The sequence below is a fragment of the Convolutriloba macropyga genome, unplaced genomic scaffold (assembly GCF_964194025.1).
Source record: "Convolutriloba macropyga unplaced genomic scaffold, txConMacr16.3 SCAFFOLD_1082, whole genome shotgun sequence".
NCBI classification, from domain to species: Eukaryota; Metazoa; Xenacoelomorpha; order Acoela; family Convolutidae; genus Convolutriloba; species Convolutriloba macropyga.
Genome location: NW_027451831.1, coordinates 17,501 through 25,000, shown reverse-complemented (window position 1 = coordinate 25,000; position 7,500 = coordinate 17,501).

Sequence of the window (7,500 nt, the reverse complement as noted above, 5' to 3'; positions counted from 1 at the left end):
CTAAAACATTAAAACAATTACGTTCATTTATGATATATATCCACCATCTAAAAAAATTCACGCCAAACCTCGTAAGATTAAGCAAACCCCTCCGCCCGCTGCTATCAAAAGCAACCTTAAACCACAAAACAAATTAGATGGGAAACCAATCCGTACGGACGCGTTCTCCAAAATATAAGAAGCAATAAAAGCCATAACTGAAAACAGATTATTCGACGTAAAATGCCTTACAAGAGTCCGCTGTGATGCTAGTAAAAAAGGCCCAGGTGCCTGCCTAGAACAATTCGTAGACTCCGCATGGCACCCAATTGCATACGCAAGCCGTTTTTTGAACAATTTAGAGCAACGATATAGCGCTAACGAATTAGAACTATTACCAGTAGCATGGAAATTAGAAAATTTCAAATACTACTCATATGGGGCGCACTTTACACTCCAAACGGAGCATTAAGCATTTTTGAGCGCACTTAAAGAAAACAGAGGAAAAACACCTACCAAAGCCGTTTAATAGACTCCTCCCATTTCATTTTTCAGTAGAACACAATGCAGGCAAAAACATTGGATTTGCTGATTATCTGAGCAGAAACCAGACAGCCGAGGCGGCAACCCCCTCAGACAAAGAAAAAAAAATTGTCATCAATACCATAGAAGAGATTAAACATGCTTTGTTACGTAATAATATAGCTCCAGAGGGAGCAAACAATTCAAACTTCGCAAACAAGCAATTTAATGAAGTCACTAATAAAAGTCACACACGCACAGATAAAACAACTGCTTTTTGCCAATAACCACGTTCAATTCAGTCGCTCTCCACGCTGCATAATTTCAATTCTAATTTCAAAAGAAAGACATTAATTCCAACACTAGATTAGTCGCAATTACAACACGCGTAAATCCATCAAAAGAAACTTTCAAAGTCCCATCAGGAAAAGATACAGAGCCACAAATAGAAAAAGAACAATACATATGGATCAACCAACCTCAGAAAAATTTAATTCAGTAGCCACACAAACAGACCCCTTTCCAGCAAAGGAAGAGGATTAGGTCCCCTAGACTTAGCCAGACATGAAGCATTATTCTCAGCTTATGACGAAACTCCTACTCCTCTATATCGCGAAAAACTTAACCGCTTTTTCAACGAAGAGTTCAAAGCTCAAGTAGCAGAAGAGGAACTCAGTCCCATCATTGAATTCGTTAAAAACTCCCAGTGGGAGAAATTAAAAGCCATTAACCCCCTTTACTACCGCATTAGAAGAGATTTATCAGTTTCTCCGACCGGATGTTTGATTTATGACAACAGACGTGTTATCCCGAATAAGCTCGAACGTAAGGTATTGGAGACAATACACAACAAACATCCCCGCCAGGCTGGAGTGCCTGCACTCGCCCAACTCATATGGTACCCCCATATGCATTCCGACATAGTAGCCCAAGCCCAACCGTGCCGCCATTGTACAGAGAAAAGTAAAAACCTTAAACCATTAATCCCTAAGTCACAATTAGGAAAATTACCCCCACTATCTGAACCAAACGAAGAAGTCCAAATGGATTTCGCGGGAACAATACGTTTCAAAGATAATATTCAATCAAACTATAATCTAGTTACAGTAGACAGATTATCTAGATACCCGCACGCAGAATCATTCAACAATTGTGATACAAAAACCGCAATAGGTTATTTAGATAGTTATTGTAAAGTACATGGTATACCTAGGTCAACCCGATGTGATCAGGCACAAGCATTCAAGACCAGAGAGTTTGAAATATACCGTGAAAACAAAAATTTTAAACTAATGCTAGCTCCAGCTGGAGACCACTGAGGTACAGGCATGGTAGAGAGACTGATCCAAACAATAAAACGCAGACTAGCTGTACTGGAAATTGACCCCAAATGGACTCAAGCAACACTGAGTGAAATACTAGCAAACATAATAGAAAACATCAAACTCATTCCTAACGCAACTACACAACTAAGCCCATTTGAAGCGCACTTTTGTAGAAAACCAAACACAGAAATCTCCAATATAGTCACTAAGCCGTCACACAAAAATTTATAATGCAATAAATTACGTTCGGACTGTTTAAACAAAAGCTCCTGAAACAAGACAAACTCACCAACGAAGAGATGTGGCGTTACGACGGCCTTTCAGAGGACAACCTCGACATCGCTTACAGGGAACCCGAAGCACCAACCCCCATAAACATTGAAAGTGATGAATCAAATAACAGGCCCCTTCGAGTGCACTCACCACGTAAGATTACACCGTCCAAAATTCATTTCACACTAGGTGACAAAACAACAAAAATAATAGTAAATAAACGAAACGTTGCACGTAAAACCGTCACACAAAAAAGCAAAAGAACCACGACCTACACTTGCACCACAATGAAAAATAATTCCAGATGGAACGAAAACAAATTACACACCACACACAATCAAGGTTGACACTCCATTAAGAAAAAACACAGTCATTAGGAAAAATGATATAGCAATAGCAACGGAGACTAAACCACGACTTATACACATGGTAGCATGCAAGACAGTAGGCGAATATAAACACAACCAAACAGAACTCCAAAGGAGAAAAATACAGCAAGTAACAGCTTCGTTCATTTCATTGACAACATAGAGGAAAACACTGAGAACATTGTTTACAACATAGACCCCGGACTCCCAATCATTGTCACCGATCAAAGTAGTCGCCTCCTCAAGTGCCAATATTTGCTCGGACGAAACCGTCCCACCACCCCAAGCGCCTCAACGTAGCACATCAGATGACGAGCAACACTCCGTATGCCACATCTCAATCATCCAGGCACCAGCAAATACAAGTAATACCTGCAAATATAGAAATACAAGTATTATCTATAAACATTTTAAACTCATATGTTATATAAAAACCAGTTCTAAATAAGTTCATCTTTGTGTTATCTTATGTCGCCATAGTCCCAGTTGATTAGACTGGCACTAGGCAGGTCAGTCTGCTAAGCAATGCTACTTCGCAGACTTTAAACTGCAACTCTAGAAAACGGTTAAATTTATCGTCCTTTTAATTTAACATTAAAAGTTGTTCTCTTAACCGCCATTATTGAGCAGTCATATCGAGTAAAACCCTTAATCACCCCCATGCACAGTCCAAGATTAAGAGTAGAACGTCAGGTACAAATCCAATTGTATAACCCGTCTACAGACAATATTCATCATAACACACAACAAAATGCACACCACTCGGAGAGCGGAAAAATCCTTCATCACATGGCGCAGTCGAGCAGATCTCAAATTGGAGTTAACCTCTTCTGGGAAACCGGCGCAAATCCACCCACAGAGTGGCAAACTTGGATAGCAAGATTTAAAATGGCCGTGAGGGCCCAGCATAACCCAGGAAAACTCCTTCATCACAATAGTAATAATACTAATATTATTATTGATAATAGTAATGATGATGTTAAAAATATCCTAAAGCCAACAAGAACGGAGCTATTTTATCCGACCATGCCAACACTCGAAGAGCAATTCGAGAACGAAACGAACGATGAGGCACGCCAGCGGGAACAACGCAACGAGAAAAGACGCGTGGACGTGGAAGAATAATGCAAGATAATAGAGACCAAGGGCCCTACAGTAGACAGAATCCCGTGGAACGAAGCGGACATGAAAGTCAAAAGCTTGGTATACTTATCCCCTGAAGCCGAGGTCTGTCGAACATTCTCCTAGAAAAACCCAAATAAAAAATTGACAGATGCACAACAAATGAGTTAGTACACGAACTGACTCTCATCTTCACACGGCCCCGAAACATCACGTATGACAGGTTCCAACTGTTCGAGGCACAACAACAACCAAATGAAAGCCTAGAGACCTTCTATAGCAGACTGCGAGAAGCGGGCTCACATTGTAGATTCAAACATTTGGAAGAAGACGTAGTCAGGGACCTCTTCATAAGTAATATGAACAACACAGCGATCCAAATTGACCTCCTGTCGGAAGTCAGTACCCCCCAGCAGGTCCTTAACTACACCATGAACCGCGAAAGCGAACAGGCAAATCAACAAAGATACTGAGAGCAAATACCACATCCAGCTGGAACCAAGTCAGCTACATAAGACAAAACAGAAGAACATCACAACCACTGCTTCCCACACCCCAGACTGGAAAAATAGTTCCATGCTGGAACAGTGGCAACCCCTTCATACCGAACCATTGGCAAAACTGCCCGGCAAAAAACACGCTCTGCAAAATCTGCCGGAAACGGGGGCATGTCTCATCCATGTGTAAAGCACCCATGCCAGAGCGCAGAAGGCAGCCCTAACAAAGCTCTTCTAACACACAAAAGAGATACCCAAATAGCTTCACTCCCAGAGCAGGCAACAACCAAACAATAAAAGTTCATAAATAAAGTTCATAAATAAAGTCACATTAAAGACCATTCGGAGCAAGACATAACCCAAAACTCCGAAGGAGAAACAGAGCAAGCAGACGAAGTTGATGCAGAAGCCCTGTACATTAGGGAGGAGCTCACAGAAGATTGGTTAAATGTAAATCTAATACGGCCAACAAAATTCCATATGGAGAAAAACTCATCCATAAACAATGATGGTTCAGGAGAATTCTGGGTGGCCACAACAACTAAAAAAAACAAATCGTTTGGCTAGCTGATACAGCCTCTCCTAGAACATTCATGAATACTGCAACAGCAAACAACCTACTACTACACACCACTAAAGCAAAAATAGTTCCATAGAAAGAGCCGGAGAATTTCAAATATTTCAACAATAAACCAATCAAAATTGAAGGACTACTCCACCTGGATCTAAAATTAGGATCATGGAACGCTCCCGACTGTCAAATACTCCTGGTTGGAAACAAAACAAACAACATCATGGGTAGAAACATCACATCCTACGAAAGCTTGGGATAACCCTCACAGCGAGAAAGAACGCAGGTAAGAAAGTACTCCACATCACTGACACCTCAATAGAATCAAACTTAATAAAATGGATAATAAAAAAATGTCCAAAACTATGTACAAGATTCGGAAAATCAAAAAACCACATGGCCAAGCCAATCATGAAAGAAATCTTTCTTCCAGTACAACAAAAAGGAAGAAGGGTACGGCTAAAATTGTAGGAAAAAGTCGAAAACGAACTCAAATAGCTGACACAATATAAACAAATCATCAAATTAGACAAATTTTTCGATGAACACTTTATAAGCCCGGTCGTGATAACAGTAAACACGACAAAGGTGTAAAAACTGCAATTGAATCAAAAACAATTAACGACGCAATCCACAAAAACAAATATCAGATGCAAAGTATTGACCACCTAATAGACGAAGTGGCAACCTATATCTCTGAAAGGAAACAAGACGCCGGTCAAATTTACTTCAGTAAAATCGATCTAATATGCGCATACTGTCAAATCTCGCTGGACACCAATATACAAAAATATTTCAATTTTAGCATATTAGGTGGTAAAGCAACGGGAAAATATCGGTTCATCAATGGTTTTTTTGGCCTAACAGATATGCCTGCCACATTTCAAAAAACCATGAACAAAACATTAGAAAGTGTTCACTCTATGTTATCATTCCTAGGCGACATAATAATGAATTTGCGACATAATAGTGAATTTGCGAAACCAAATTTCACATGACTTGGATTTAAAACACATCCAAAGGGAAACACATCCACAGAAAAAAACCGAATCGATCTCAATTTAGAAATCCCTAAAACATTAAAACAATTACGTTCATTTATGATATATATCCACCATCTAAAAAAATTCACGCCAAACCTCGTAAGATTAAGCAAACCCCTCCGCCCGCTGCTATCAAAAGCAACCTTAAACCACAAAACAAATTAGATGGGAAACCAATCCGTACGGACGCGTTCTCCAAAATATAAGAAGCAATAAAAGCCATAACTGAAAACAGATTATTCGACGTAAAATGCCTTACAAGAGTCCGCTGTGATGCTAGTAAAAAAGGCCCAGGTGCCTGCCTAGAACAATTCGTAGACTCCGCATGGCACCCAATTGCATACGCAAGCCGTTTTTTGAACAATTTAGAGCAACGATATAGCGCTAACGAATTAGAACTATTAGCAGTAGCATGGAAATTAGAAAATTTCAAATACTACTCATATGGGGCGCACTTTACACTCCAAACGGAGCATTAAGCATTTCTGAGCGCACTTAAAGAAAACAGAGGAAAAACACCTACCAAAGCCGTTTAATAGACTCCTCCCATTTCATTTTTCAGTAGAACACAATGCAGGCAAAAACATTGGATTTGCTGATTATCTGAGCAGAAACCAGACAGCCGAGGCGGCAACCCCCTCAGACAAAGAAAAAAAAATTGTCATCAATACCATAGAAGAGATTAAACATGCTTTGTTACGTAATAATATAGCTCCAGAGGGAGCAAACAATTCAAACTTCGCAAACAAGCAATTTAATGAAGTCACTAATAAAAGTCACACACGCACAGATAAAACAACTGCTTTTTGCCAATAACCACGTTCAATTCAGTCGCTCTCCACGCTGCATAATTTCAATTCTAATTTCAAAAGAAAGACATTAATTCCAACACTAGATTAGTCGCAATTACAACACGCGTAAATCCATCAAAAGAAACTTTCAAAGTCCCATCAGGAAAAGATACAGAGCCACAAATAGAAAAAGAACAATACATATGGATCAACCAACCTCAGAAAAATTTAATTCAGTAGCCACACAAACAGACCCCTTTCCAGCAAAGGAAGAGGATTAGGTCCCCTAGACTTAGCCAGACATGAAGCATTATTCTCAGCTTATGACGAAACTCCTACTCCTCTATATCGCGAAAAACTTAACCGCTTTTTCAACGAAGAGTTCAAAGCTCAAGTAGCAGAAGAGGAACTCAGTCCCATCATTGAATTCGTTAAAAACTCCCAGTGGGAGAAATTAAAAGCCATTAACCCCCTTTACTACCGCATTAGAAGAGATTTATCAGTTTCTCCGACCGGATGTTTGATTTATGACAACAGACGTGTTATCCCGAATAAGCTCGAACGTAAGGTATTGGAGACAATACACAACAAACATCCCCGCCAGGCTGGAGTGCCTGCACTCGCCCAACTCATATGGTACCCCCATATGCATTCCGACATAGTAGCCCAAGCCCAACCGTGCCGCCATTGTACAGAGAAAAGTAAAAACCTTAAACCATTAATCCCTAAGTCACAATTAGGAAAATTACCCCCACTATCTGAACCAAACGAAGAAGTCCAAATGGATTTCGCGGGAACAATACGTTTCAAAGATAATATTCAATCAAACTATAATCTAGTTACAGTAGACAGATTATCTAGATACCCGCACGCAGAATCATTCAACAATTGTGATACAAAAACCGCAATAGGTTATTTAGATAGTTATTGTAAAGTACATGGTATACCTAGGTCAACCCGATGTGATCAGGCACAAGCATTCAAGACCAGAGAGTTTGAAATATACCGT